The 16,204-nt window shown below is 30.8% G+C and overlaps 1 protein-coding gene across 29 annotated transcripts in view; it reads left to right on the top strand.

Moving 5' to 3' along the window:
* Positions 1-3,758, top strand: part of LOC139495015 (CUGBP Elav-like family member 4) — a 109,225-nt gene extending 105,467 nt beyond the window's left edge. For 28 of the 29 annotated variants that reach the window (XM_071283145.1, XM_071283143.1, XM_071283146.1 and 25 more), the window contains one exon: positions 1,942-3,758. The gene's annotated coding sequence lies outside the window, so the exon portion shown is untranslated. The remainder of the gene's footprint in view (positions 1-1,941) is intronic. The other variant, XR_011657237.1, reaches the window with a different exon arrangement.
* The last annotated feature ends 12,446 nt before the right edge of the window (positions 3,759-16,204 follow it).

Raw genomic sequence — 16,204 nt, 5'->3', positions numbered from 1 at the left:
AAGTCAGGAGCCTCTGGCCTTTGTTAATCTTGTATGATTTTTGATTTTAATTTCTTGTGTATAATTCGGAGTTTAGTATGACGTCCATTATCACTGTACTAGTATAAATATTTTTTAAGGGGCCAGCTGAAGGACACCTACAGGTGTGGGAGTTTTTTGCTACATTGAAGACCCATTGGTGGCCTTTGGCTGTTGTCTGCTCTATGGCCGGATTGTTGTCGCTTTGACATTCCCTATTTCCGTTCTCAATTTTATAAATAGAAAATTGTTTTTGTTTTAAAGTATTTAGATAACTAAAAGTTTAATTTTTAAGAATAATTATATATGGTAATGATTCTCTTGGCCTCTTGTTTCACATATTTTCCCTGATATTTTGGTGTAAGGTGTCATCATTCTACCATGTTATAAATGTGACGGATATCAGACCATGTGACCTGTGATTGTTATTTACAATAAAGCTGTACATAATAGGAAAGAATGACAGTCTCTTATTAATCAGATTTATAATATTATTTTGAAATTCAGTTTCTAAGAATTCACTTGTTGCTGTTTTTAACATGGAATTCTATTCAAGATTTAGAAAATGAAACCAACAATTATTATTTCTAAAATCAAATACTGATGCTCAAAACACAACATTTGGATTTAATAAAAATTTACACGTTTAATAATTTATTATATTGATAATGAAATTGTCTTCATATGAAATTTTTATTATTTAAAAAGTTAGATTTTTATTTCTGTGTCATTTAGTCCTTCTAATGTCAGCTATTGTTGATAAAACATATGATTTCTAAAATATTTTTATGAACTGTTTAAATCTTCTCATTGGGAAACATTTTAAAAGGAATGTTAAATATTGTCAGAAGAGAAGATTTAAACAATGGATATTTAGATCATGCAAAAGATATTGGAGTTAAATCTGTAATACATGTTTTATTTATAGAAAAACCTGGTTAGCGGCACCAAATATAGTGCCAAATTTAAAATAAAAAAATTATTACAGATTTATTCAGAAAATGTCTTCCAACTTTTTTTCAATGTTCTAATCACTAAGATTTAGTTGGTCGACGTGAGCATTTTTATAACACCCAATTTTATTTCATTCACGGCTTTGTGGTCACAATATTTTTTTCAATTTTTTAGATTTTTTTCATATAAATTTTGTGAAGTTTTGATATTGTACATATTTTGTGAATTTTTGCATGTTGATATCATTAATAGAAAATTAACACTTTAAAAACTTTCAAAATATTTGATATTTGAAACTCTTATAATAGATACTTTTTTCCTACTCTTTATTTGTTTAATATTACTGTACCGGTACATACTTTTAATGAAATATTTCCTATTTCCTATTTACAATTTTAATGATTTATTGCTTTGTTTCAGCCTTGCATCCTAAAATGAGGGCCCTCATGGGGTTTTTGATTATGTGATTACTTGGCCGTTTTTTTAATGATTATTTGATTATTAAGCCAAATATTTCATGATTATTTGATTACCTAGGACTGTATTTTTAGTTTATGATTATTTGATTACTAAAGATAAGCAAATATTTAATGATTATGTGATTATATTGGCAAAAAAATGGTGATTATGTGATTACTAGGACCTCCCATGAGGGGCCTCTAAAATTACCCCAGATAATTCTAGATGTTGATATTTAGTCACTTTTACATTTGTTTTTCTTTTCATTGAGATAATGTTATTGTGTACACTTGGACATGTTTATACAAAAGTAAACATGTTGAGAAAAAAGTTTTTCTAACCTGAACTTTTAGCAGATTAACCATGCTTGTTGAAAAATTGTTGAAAACAAACATGTTCCAAGGATTTTTATTGTGTTAAGCACATCTTACACCTGCTTACATAGAAACTTTATGTGTATGAGTCCAAATTATGTAAACATGTTTCTTAAAAGTTCTTTTTCTATTCCAGATACCCCAAATGGGACCCCAATGGCACAAGAGTACTTAAGAAGAGGCCTAATCACAAGGTTATTGGTTTGTTTCCAGTTATGGAACAAATTTTGTATATAGACCCTTATTTTTCACGAACGAAATCCCACCATTGTAGGTTTTGTAAATACATAGAATAGATATACTTAATTTATTTATCTTAGCATTTAGTCCACCTTAAATTATTAATTTGAATACAATTCAAAGTTTGATTTTTTATCATGCCTTCTGTAAGCATACAGTCTTGGTGATTTTTTAGAAGCACAACATGTTAAATTAAGCTAAGTAGATGTATTGGCCATTGGTATTGTGAAAAGAAAGACAGAAGAAACATACCAAATTTCAAAATTTAATGCTGGGTACCGTCTACAGTTGTGTACAATACGCCTCCAATATTAACAACTGATAAGTGTGGTATATACAACCAAATACGCTATGTTTTTTTAAGCGTGAATGAACAATTTAAAACATTTTATAGATTGTGTGCTTACAGAGGTGGACAAAAAAGATTCTATTTTAAGAATTGTTATGAATATTTATAAGGAGATTACTATTTGTTTATTTATTATGATGTTAAAAATTGATAATATTTATATATTTTACAATCTTTGTTAAAGTTCATGCCCTCTTCAAGCAGAGTTTAGATGGATTAAGTTCTTACGACATTCCATTTTTATATTGGTATGTTAAATCTGTGAAACAGTTCATTGTTATGGAGTAAAATTGTGTATTTGTAAAGATGTATCTATCTTTTTAAACTCTTGTGAGACATACTTTTCTATTGGTTGTTGTCTGTCACGTGACACATTTATTGTTGTCATGGTAACCAAGGCATTTAGGATGTATTAGATAAGATGACTGGTCAATTTATTTATTTTTTGTGACTATGGTAACACCAAGTGTTGAATGTTGTGGTTCAATCACATTTTATACGTGTCTATTAAGTAAAGTTTGGTAATTAAATAGCTTAAATTTTATCATTTTAATTTTAAATTGAAGAGGGCATTGAATAAAAAATTATTTTTGTATATATTTCTCTTGCATTCCTTATTAATATGAAGTCATGTTTATTATTTATTGAAAACTTATTTATTTTATTATTCATCATATTATCATTGAATTAGAGAGCGTCCATGACATGGATCATCTGTATCATTGAGATGTTTTATATTGTTGAAAAAATGCTTGATAAGTTGACAAAAATGATGAAACTTTATATGACCTGGTTTAAATTAAGTCCTGCAGGAAGTTAAAGAGAATCAAGTTTATAACTTTGACTGGGTTTTGAAAAGATTTCATTGTTTTGTCAAACAAGGGGTGTAAATGATTGAAAGTTTTATATCATCAGAAATATTTAAGATAGCTTCTATTTTGTTATTTTTGCTGTACAAATTCCTTAAAAATGATACCATATTGAAATATATATATATATCAATTCTGTTTTTCATATAAGACATATTTTAAATAGACCAAAAATTACAATTTTGTTGAGATTCAAAGTTCCACATCAAATCTGTTTCTTTTATCTTGGATATTTTTGTTATGAAAAGTTATTTGCTTAATTATTTTTGCTATTCTGCATCCCTTATAAATCTTATTCTGAATGAAACTAAGGGAGATAATCCATACAATCAAGGGGACGTAATCCATACAAACAAGGGGACATAATCCATACAAACAAGGGAACATAACTGTTGGTAGTTATCAGTTTCACAAGAAATTAAACTTTAAATGTGTGTAGGTTATGTTTGTTGACAGAATTGCATAAACTAAGGGACATAATCCATACAAACAAGGGGACATAATCCATCCATACAAATAAGGGGACATAACTGTTATCAGTCAGTTTCACAAGAAATTAAACTTTAAGTGTGTGTAGGTTATGTTTGTTGACAGAATTGCATATAGTTTATTTGAGATCAGGAACTGTTACTGTTAAACTTTTGTTATTTGGGTATTCTGTTACTATCGTTGTGAACATATTTTGAGCTTAAAATTATTGAGGCTCCCATAAGGATAATTGTAATTTATTATTATTTGTGATAAAAAAGAAATGAAAAAAAAAATAGAATACGATTGAACTTTACATGCTTGTAGAAAGTTGTCTCATTGGCAATCATACCACATCTTTTGAATAATAAATGACCATATTAAGATTATCCCTTATGGGGGCCTCACTGTTATAAAAAGAAATCGGGCCAGGTTGCAATAAATGAGAGAACATACTCCTTGCCATGTTAAAACATTGTAACATAACTAGTCAATTTCTGTATACAAGTTAATGAATGAAATGGTTAACAAATTTAATATTGTAATCATGGTTTTAGATATAAATGAAATGGTTAACAAATTTAATATTGTAATCATGGTTTTAGATATAAATGAAATGGTTAACAAATTTAATATTGTAATCATGGTACAATGTAATAGCATATTGTTAAATTTCCACACAGTTAGTGCTTTAGGTGTCAGGGGACATTTATGCTTTGTGAGCAGCAGTCATACAATTGTTGTATTTTGTATTTTTCTTTTATAACAATTCCAATCTTCTACATGGGGTTACCTCCCCTGGTGAAATAAATCAGTTAACTTTTAATTATTTTTTATATTAAATGTTCCACATTGTAATTTAGAAAATCAGTATATTTGACATGAATACATTTTAATGTTCTTTTGTTAGGTGTTTAATAATCGCTAAAATTCTTGAACATGATTTATAATGTGTAGAAGAATATTTTGTGACTTTTAATAGTGTAATAAAACTTTGTAATATCTGGAACAAGTTAGGACTGACTGCTGCTCTACAAACCTAAAAGTGCTCCAATTAACTATGTGTTTCATGGGACGATGTTTTTCCACTACATTGTATCATATGGTGATTGTAGTCTTCATGGGACGGTGTTTTTCCACTACATTGTATCATATGGTGATTGTAGTCTTCATGGGACGGTGTTTTTCCACTACATTGTATCATATGGTGAGTGTAGTCTTCAGCACGTGTTTTTTTTATATAAAATAGAAAGAGAATTTATTAAACATTTGTATCTACTTTTACAAATCAAATAAGTGTACTAAATTTCTTAACTCTAGACAATCAACTATCTGTCGTTTTTTAATCTGAAAATAGACATTTGTGTTACCTTTTATGGCAATGTTTGAGATGAGGTCATTTCCTCTGAAGCATTGTGATATAGAGATAAGATAGATTGTCACAGTTTTATATGTTGTCAGTGAGCCGTTTAAGAACAAAGTATTTGACACACTGTTGTGGGTATTTTAGCAGAGTTTTAGTATAAGTGCAATATTACTTTAGAATAAAATGTCTCTAGTCAAAAATTTCACCACAGAATTCTTTCTTTTCTGAAATGTCTCTGAAAAAAAAATCTTTTAAAAAATCTTTGTTTTTATCTTTACAATTCAAATAGATTCTGATCACTTTTTGACTAACTAATGAGTTTGAACTGTAAAATTTTAAATGGGACCAAATTAACCTGTTACAAGACAGCTATTACTATTTCATCTGTTGTCAGTTATCTCCCTTCTATCTGACCTAATTTAAGGTCATTAACCTACTTTCTACAGGAATATTTATTTCATATGTTTACATCTTCATACAGAATTCTGTGGTGTTATTTTGTCTAATAAAGTGGTGCAATATTTATTATTTTTTACATGTTTTAGTTTTTTGGAGGACAAAGAAATCTCAGAATTTTATGACCTTTTGACCTTTGAACTTGTCAAAGTCAAGGTTGAAATTTACATAATTTGTTTTAATGTGTAATGTATATAATGAGTCATATTGTTCATAATTTTTATGGTTTGATGAAATTTTAATTCATAATTTTAATTTAAAATTTAGAAAAAAGTTCACGAACTTAAATTTGAATATAATGATTCAATATGTACATAAATTCATCTGTAAATAATCATATAGTTTAGTTAAATTATTATAATAATGGTCCTCATCTAATTAATTGGCTGTCATAAGCTTCCCTTACGTTGGTATAGAATTCTTTTCAAGAGAAATGTTCTCAAAACTACTTTTATTTTTTTTATGATAATTGTTGTTCATTCTTCATTATTTAGTAAAACTGTTAAATTAGTCAAATTCTGTAATAATCTTGAAATTTCACTGTCATATTTGTACCTGGAGTTTTTCATTGCCAGATTATTTTTAAGTAACAAATCGGTTGAGGACCAGACATGAATATATTTTGTATATATGAAATGCTATTGAGAACTGATACTTCACACTGTACCTGAAGTTTGTTCATCCATGCTCAAGTCATATCATCACAAATAAAAAAAGGTCAGTTAATGACAAATTATGTCTTCTTTTTTATTACCCTGATGGCAGCCATCTTGAATGGATAACATATTACTGTTTTCATTCTAACAGTGAAGTAAAATCCTAAAAAAAAAACTGAACTCCAACGAAAATTCAAAACGGAAAGTCCCTTATTAAATGGCAAAATCAAAAGTTTAAACACATCACATGAATGGATAACAACTGTCATATTCCTGACTTGGTACAGGCATTTTCTTATGTAAAAAATGGCGGATTGACCAAGACACTGTAGAAGACATTTCATTGCTAATTTATACATACAAATTATATGCACAAAATGGCAAAGAAAGGAGTTAATAATGAATGACACACATGCATACAAACCAAAATCTAATCCTCATCTAAAAGTCAAAACTAAAGCATTCAAATTAAGTAAAACGAAAAAGGTTCCACCTCTCTACTCCTTTGGATATGGATGCCTCGAGTATGCACAATTAACATTGTTAAAACAAAATTCATAAAATTTAAACAAAATGAATCAGATATTTTGGTACAAAGCTGCATCATGGTAATTACATAGTCAGGCTAATAACCATGTACATGCATTTTAGTTGGTGCTGTGAAATTCAAAATTGAGACAATGAATTTTTGAGATATTTGGCTTTAAGAAAAAGTTCAAGTATCAAGATCACAGTGACCTGATTTTAGTATTTGAAACATCTGGATCCCCAGTTACGAAGTGTTTTTGTTTCATACCCCAGTTTTGTCAATCTAAGTCTGACCAAAAATATGTTATACACCATAAACAAACCAGACAATGTTTTACTACCACAAGGGTCAAAGGACAAAGTGGACTTCCATATGAAGCTTCTGTACACAAAGTTTTTTTTCAATTCAAGTGCAACTGAACTAAAATTATGCAATGTACACAAATCTAGGGGTCAATGGTCGAAATCAAGGTCATAGTAACCTGACGGAAACATAACACGCCTATCCACAATGCATCAACATACCAAGTTAGGTCAACCATAGATTGATTGTACAACTGTTTTGAGCCGTATACAAAACACAAATCAAACAATGTTTTAGTATCAAGGGGATCAAAAGATAGAGTGACCTGACAACATGATTTTGACAGCATGGTAAATCTAAGTTCTATGGTTCAAAAGTGATGTACAAGTTTTACTGTACAAAAGTTGACACCTTCTAGACAAAGATGCAACTGTATACCAAGTTGGTTTATCTAAAATTTACTGTACAAAAGTTGACACCTTCTAGACAAAGATGCAACTGTATACCAAGTTGGTTTATCTAAAATTTACTGTACAAAAGTTGACACCTTCTAGACAAAGATGCAAATGTATACCAAGTTGGTTTATCCAAGTTTTACTGTACAAAAGTTGAAACCTTCTAGACAAAGATGCAAATGTATACCAAGTTGGTTTATCCAAGTTTTACTGTACAAAAGTTGACACCTTCTAGACAAAGATGCAAATGTATACCAAGTTGGTTTATCCAAGTTTTACTGTACAAAAGTTGACACCCTAGCCAAAGATGCAAATGTATACCAAGTTGGTTTATCTAAGTTTTACTGTACAAAAGTTGGCACTTTCTAGCCAAAGATGCAACTGTATACCAAGTTGGTTTATCCAAGTTTTACTGTACAAAATTTGACACCTTCTAGACAAAGATGCAACTGTATACCAAGTTGGTTTATCTAAGTTTTACTGTACAAAAGTTGACACTTTCTAGCCAAAGATGCAACTGTATACCAAGTTGGTTTATCTAAGTTTTACTGTACAGAAGTTGACACCTTCTAGACAAAGATGCAACTGTATACCAAGTTGGTTTATCTAAGTTTTACTGTACAAAAGCTGACACCCTAGCCAAAGATGCAACTGTATACCAAGTTGGTTTATCCAAGTTTTACTGTACAAAAGTTGACACCTTCTAGACAAAGACGCAAATGTATACCAAGTTGGTTTATCCAAGTTTTACTGTACAGAAGTTGACAACTTCTAGACAAAGATGCAACTGTATACCAATTTTGTTTATCTAAGTTTTACTGTACAAAAGCTGACACCCTAGCCAAAAATGCAACTGTATACCAAGTTGGTTTATCTAAGTTTTACTGTACAAAAGTTGACACCCTAGCCAAAGATGCAACTGTATACCAAGTTGGTTTATCCAAGTTTTACTGTACAAAAGTTGACACCCTAGCCAAAGATGCAAATGTATACCAAGTTGGTTTATCCAAGTTTTACTGTACAAAAGCTGACACCCTAGCCAAAGATGCAACTGTATACCAAGTTGGTCTATCTAAGTTTTACTGTACAAAAGTTGACACCTTCTAGACAAAGATGCAAATGTATACCAAATTGGTTTATCCAAGTTTTACTGTACAAAAGTTGACATCCTAGCCAAAGATGCAACTGTATACCAAGTTGGTTTATCTAAGTTTTACTGTACAAAAGTTGACACCACCCTAGCCAAAGATGCAACTGTATACCAAGTTGGTTTATCTAAGTTTTACTGTACAAAAGTTGACACCCTAGCCAAAGATGCAACTGTATACCAAGTTGGTTTATCCAAGTTTTACTGTACAGAAGTTGACAACTTCTAGACAAAGATGCAACTGTATACCAAGTTGGTTTATCCAAGTTTTACTGTACAAAAGTTGACACCCTAGCCAAAGATGCAAATGTATACCAAGTTGGTTTATCCAAGTTTTACTGTACAAAAGTTGACACCTTCTAGACAAAGATGCAAATGTATACCAAGTTGGTTTATCCAAGTTTTACTGTACAAAAGTTGACACCTTCTAGACAAAGATGCAAATGTATACCAAGTTGGTTTATCCAAGTTTTACTGTACAAAAGTTGACACCTTCTAGACAAAGATGCAAATGTATACCAAGTTGGTTTATCCAAGTTTTACTGTACAAAAGTTGACACCTTCTAGACAAAGATGCAAATGTATACCAAGTTGGTTTATCCAAGTTTTACTGTACAAAAGCTGACACCTTCTAGACAAAGATGCAACTGTATACCAAGTTGGTTTATCTAAGTTTTACTGCACAAAAGTTGACACCTTCTAGACAAAGATGCAACTGTATACCAAGTTGGTTTATCTAAGTTTTACTGTACAAAAGTTGACACCTTCTAGACAAAGATGCAACTGTATACCAAGTTGGTTTATCTAAGTTTTACGGTACAAAAGTTGACACTTTCTAGCCAAAGATGCAACTGTATACCAAGTTGGTTTATCTAAGTTTTACTGTACAAAAGTTGACACCTCCTAGCCAAAGATGCAACTCTATACCAAGTTGGTTTATCTAAGTTTATATGTACAAAAGCTGTGAAACCGACATGCATTTACCAAGGATTTACTTAAATGGGTGTCAAAGGTGACCTGAGTTATGTATATGACACACACCCAGTTCATGATCCATTTCATTAACCTGAGATCAAATTCAATGAATGTGTCCATATTATAAGGATGCCCCACTCACACTATCATTTTCTATGTTTAATGGACCATGAAATTGGATCAAAAATCTTATTTGGCATTAAAATTAATACAAAGATCATATCATAGGGAACATGTGTACTTGTAAAGCAAAATTATATCCGGGTGAAATTTGATCCGGAGGAAAAAATGTCACAGTAGTTGTTGTTATTTTTTTATCCGAAGGAAAATATTTCCCTGGGATATTTTTTCCTTTGTCGTGAAATTCTATCTGGGTAGTTAACTTATTGAATAGTTATTAGAAAAAACGTATCCTTCAAAATACTATGAAATAATAATAGTGTATTTGAAATAAAGAGAAATTGTTAAAAAAAAATGTATTATAATGAGAAATAATTTCACAAATTATCCTTGAAAAAATTTCCTTAAATATTCAAGTCAATATCATCCTTTTAAAAAAGAAAATTATCATGAAACATAGGGAAGAAAACCAGAAGTAATTTCAAAGATCATATTTGCGAAAATAATATCAGATCGTATTTGCGAAAATAATATCATGATTAAATAAGGTTAGTGAAATACCGATGATGTAAAAGTGAGTTGTGTTCAGATCTCAGTACAAATATACATTTAAAAGTAAGGTAGAAATATAGTTGCATTACTACTGTTACCAGTAATAGAAGAATTTGATTATGATGATATTTTTAACTATATAAATAGTTTTGTCTGGGGACAGAGATGTAGTTGTTGATTATATGGAAATCAGATAAATCATAGCATAATAATATATTGGAGCAAATGCATGTTAAACAGCTGGATAGTTTTTATCTGTGAAATTTTATCTGTCTTATAAAATTAAGTTGTAAGTCATCTTTTTATATAAATGAATATATAAAAAATAAGACTAATGGAAAAATTTCACTATAAAATAGATTCAGAAATATATTATATTAATATCTTTAAAATATAAATTGCTCATAATTACCTCCCTTTGATAAATTATGCAAATTTGGTCTACCTTTGTGAAGTATTTTATAATTATAGTCAGGTATATATTGATTGTGAGTAACTTACATAGTAGTTAATGGGACTCTATTTCACACGGTTCTGTGAAATATAGTACAGCAAATATAGACTGGTACATACTATCTGCAAAACAGAGATAGATTTTCACTCCTCTGGAAAAATCAACCTGTGAAATACCATGCCTGGGTCTTTAATGCAGCAAGAAACTCCCGCACCAGGAGGCGTCCTTCAGCTGGCCCATAAACAAATATGTATACTAGTTCAGTGATAATGGACGTCATACTAAACTCCGAATTATACACTAAGAAACTAAAATTAACCAGATGCTCCGCAGGGCGCAGCTTTATACGACCGCAGAGGTTGAACCCTGAACGGTTGGGGCAAGTATGGACACAACATTCAAGCTGGATTCAGCTCTAAATTTGGATTGTGATTAAATAGTTGACACAGCATAGGTTTTGGACACAGAACGAATGTGGTCTAATGAACTTAAAAATATTTTTTTTGTCTTTGAGCATTCACTATGCTGTTGAATATTAATCCTCTCAAAAAAATGTTTTAAGAATTTTTCTTTTTATTTATGAAATCTGAAATGAGAAAAATTAACCCCCCCCCCCCCCCCCCCCCCCCCACCATTTTTTTTTCACATCCCCCTTTCCCTTTTTTCAAAACTGATCTCAATTCAAATTTCTAATGGAGTTTGCAACAATAACTACTCATTTAAATACATCATAAAATATTAAAATGTAACAAAAAGTGCTTGTTATCACTGAATGGTAAAGATTGTTTTAATTTATCAGTTGGTAGTAAAAGTGAATATACATTGTGTATTGTATAAAACAATGATTTAAGTTGATTCAACTACTATTCTGGACAAAGAAAGATAACTCCAATCAATTGAAAATTTCTTGCTATTGCACAATGTTGTGCAATTAAATATTTCTTGTTATTATACTTCAGTGTGTTTTTTCTATATCAAAAGTAATGAAATAGTTGTGCTATTTCATTCCACAGAACCATTTGCCATTCAATAGTTTCAAAGACTATTGCCCCGGTGAATAGTTTCATAATCATCTTTCCCGTACTTTTTCATGCTTATTTTTCATTGGACGACAATGATGTCATTGACTACTCTGCTTGGTTTCGTATGCTTTGCAACGTCAAACTCCCGCTAATATTGTAAACGGTGGGATCTGTTTGTGTTGATTGTAATTTCACTTATAAGAAGCAATCATAAAAAAGAAGAAAAAATCTTCATGGGGATTTTTTTAAAGATCTAAAATGTAGTACCTTATCCTTAATATGGGTTCGCTCTCCGTATATTAAAAGTGAATTTGCGTTTGGTGTATTTTAGCTAGAATTTGTTATAAGCACAGAAAGTTTAACACAAGCAAGTATTTCTAGTCTTGATTGAAATTAATGAAATATTTATTAATACAAAACGAATTATAAAAAAAGTATAGTTCATCATGTGCATATAAAGTTATGTGATATTTTTGTTTTCTTGCAAATGATATATATACACTTTTAGAAAATTAGTTATTTGGTATATATATAAAATACTTAATGGCTGTGTTGTTCAGTATAATAAAACACCTAATGACTGGGTGTGCGGGTAATAGCAAGTTTGTTGTCCCTTCGCATACCAACTATTGCTTTCGGCTTTGCCTCGAGCAATAGTTGGTACCTCAGGGACAACAAACTTGCTATTACCCTCACACCCAGTCAATAGGTGTATACTATTGCGCAATACTGTGCAATTGAAAATATTTGCTATTGCACAAAACTGTGCAATTGAAGATTTCTTGCTATTGCGCAATACTGTGGAATTGAAAATTTCTTGCTATTGCACAATACTGTGCAATTGAAGATTTCTTGCTATTGCTGAATACTGTGCAATTGAAAATTTCTTGCTATTGCACAATACTTAATATAATAATTTTGGATCCTGATTTGAACCAACTTGAAAACTGGGCCCATAATCAAAAATCTAAGTACATGATTAAATTCAGCATATCAAAAAAGCCAAAGAATTCAATTTTTATTATAATCAAACTTAGTTTAATTTTGGACCCTTTGGTATTTAATGTAGACCAATTTGAAAACGGGACTAAAAATTAAGAATCTACATACACAGTTAGATTTGGCATATCAAAGAACCCCAATTATTCAATTTTTGATGAAATCAAACAAAGTTTAATTTTGGACCCCGATTTGGACCAACTTGAAAACTGGGCCAATAATCAAAAATCTAAGTACATTTTTAGATTCAGCATATCAAAGAACCCCAAGGATTCAATTTTTGTTAAAATCAAACTAAGTTTAATTTTGGACCCTTTGGACCTTAATGTAGACCAATTGGAAAACTTGACCAAAAATTTAGAATCTACATACACAGTTAGATCCGGCATATCAAAGAACCCCAATTATTCAATTTTTGATGAAATCAAACAAAGTTCAATTTTGGACCCTTTGGGCCCCTTATTCCTAAAAACCTGTTGGGACCAAAACTCCCAAAATCAAACCCAACCTTCCTTTTAAATTTCAAAGATTTCTATTTACTTATACTAAAGTTATGGTGCGAAAACCAAGAATAATGCTTACTTGGGCCCCTTTTTGGCCCCTAATTCCTAAACTGTTCAGACCTCAACTCCCAAAATCAATCCCAACCTTCCTTATGTGGTCATAAACCTTGTGTTTAAATTTTATTGATTTCTATTTACTTATACTAAAGTTATTGTGCGAAAACCAAGAATAATGCTTATTTGGGCCCTTTTTTGGCCCCTAATTCCTAAACTGTTTGAACTTAAACTCCCAAAATCAATCCCAACCTTCCTTATGTGGTCATAAACCTTGTGTTTAAATTTCATTGATTTCTATTTACTTATACTAAAGTTATTGTGCGAAAACCAAGAATAATGCCTATTTGGGCCCTTTTTTGGCCCCTAATTCCTAAACTGTTTGAACTAAAACTCCCAAAATCAATCCCAACCTTCCTTTTGTGGTCATAAACCTTGTGTCAAAATTTCATAGATTTCTATTTACTTAAACTAAAGTTATAGTGCGAAAACCAAGAAAATGCTTATTTGGGCCCTTTTTGGCCCCTAATTTCTAAAATTTTGGGACCAAAACTCCCAAAATCAATCCCAACCTTCCTTTTGTGGTTATAAACCTTGTGTTAAAATTTCATAGATTTCTATTCACTTTTACTAAAGTTAGAGTGCGAAAACTAAAAGTATTCGGACGACGACACAAGACGCAAGACGACGCAGGACGACGACGCCAACGTGATAGCAATATAAGAAGAACAAGAATGTGTCCTCAGTACACGAATGCCCCACTCGCACTATCATTTTCTATGTTCAGTGGACCGTGAAATTGGGGAAAAATCTCTAATTTGGCATTAAAATTAGAAAGATCATATCATAGGGAACATGTGTACCAAGTTTGAAGTCGATTGGACTTCAATTTCATCAAAAACTACCTCGACCAAAAACTTTAACCTGAAGCGGGACAGACGGACGAACGAACGAACGGACGCACAGACCAGAAAACATAATGCCCCTCTACTATCGTAGGTGGGGCATAAAAATTAAAATTTTTGCGGTCGTATAAAAATCATCAACATATTGACTTAGTTCAAATGTTTGAAAAATTGAGAAAAAAATCCTCAAACAATTAATACATTATACATAAAGGCAAATGCACAAATTCAACATATCTGCAATCTTATCGTAATGTTTCAAGGAAAAGGGTTGATAACTGTAGAAGTTGATTTTATTATATTAAGTAGGTACTCAATTTGTCTGACATGGCCAAAAAAAAAATTACTAATATGTTGTAAAATGACTTATCTTTATTCCATTTCATAAAAATGATGATTAATTCTCTCATCAAAGAAACATATTTAAAAAAAAACAAAAAAAACAGGAGATTCACAATAATTCAGTGGTACACTACTGTTGCCTTTATTTACAAAACAAACTAAGTATTAAGACAGTGTATAAAATAGCAAGCTTTTTAAAAGACTTATAAAAAATTGATAATTTTGTGAAAGTTTGTTAAATCATGTCAGTACCAAAGAACTGACTACTGAGCTATAAATTGATAACAGAACTTAAAAGTAGAAAAAAATTACATGTCCATGTATATAACTAGCGGATTCAGAATATCTGACTGAAAGTAAAAAATAAGACATACTTCAACTTTATTAGATGGGACAATATAAACAGAGGGTACTTGAAAAAGAAAGGACACTTTGAAATGATATACATTGTTTTACAATCATACAAATAAAAAATAGATGTGATATGTGTACATGTTTGTCACAAGAATATATATTTTCATATGACAACATGCCCTGTTAGCATATATTCTGTAACCCAAGAAATCAGTGTCTAAATAATAATGCCCTAAGTTTTAAGTTCTAGTGACCAAAACGCATAGCTAACTTACTTACCTAAAAATTCTATCCTGAGAATATTTCAATATTACACTATTACATTTCTAGGTTCAGTGAATCATCAAATTGGGGTCAAAATTGGTATAGCTGTCCAAGTTAACATCATAATGAATATTGTGTGAGTCAAGGCTCTATGTTGAAGGCCTTACTTTGACCTATAATGGTTTAATTTTACAAATTGTGACTTGGATAGAGAGATGTCTCATTGGCAATCATACCACATTTTCTTATATCTATGTGTATTACGTTTCAATTTGATCACAACTTAATGGTTAACTTCATTGACCAAAATCTTTAACCTGATACAATACAAATTGAAAGATAAATTCACAATCTAGGAAACATAATGCCTTGCGTTTACAACCTTTATCTTTTTCAGTCAAATGAAACTGTATACCTGCTTCGCACTTAATTGAAATACAAACTCTCTTAACAAAAATGTGTCCATAGTACACAGATGCCCGACTCGCACAATCATTTTTTATGTTCAGTGGACCGTGAAATTGGGGTCAAAACTTTAATTTGGAATTAAAATTAGAAGATCATATCGTAGTGAACATGTGTACTAAGTTTCAAACTGATGTGACTTCAACATCAGCAAAAACTACCTTGACCAAAAATTTTAACCAAAACTTTAACCTGAATTTCACAATTTCATTTTCTATGTTCAGAGAACCGTGAATTGGGGTCAAAACTTTAATTTGGCATTAAAATTAGTAAGATCATATCATGGGGAACATGTGTACCAAGTGTCAAGTTGATTGGACTTCAACTTCATCAAAAACTACCTTGACCAGAAACTTTAACCAGAAGCGGGACAGACGAACATCAAACAGACAAACAAAGGAACAGAGGCACAGACCAGAAAACATAATGCCCATAAATGGGGCATAATAACACCTTGATCAGAAAACATATCATTTGAGTTTAGAACATGACTAGGGGTAAATGACTTCATATAACTATTCTAGATGAATGGAAGATAATGCATTAATAATA

This window comes from Mytilus edulis, chromosome 11 (assembly GCF_963676685.1).
Source record: "Mytilus edulis chromosome 11, xbMytEdul2.2, whole genome shotgun sequence".
Classification (NCBI taxonomy): Eukaryota; Metazoa; Mollusca; class Bivalvia; order Mytilida; family Mytilidae; genus Mytilus; species Mytilus edulis.
This window is presented reverse-complemented; position numbering and strand designations above follow the sequence as displayed.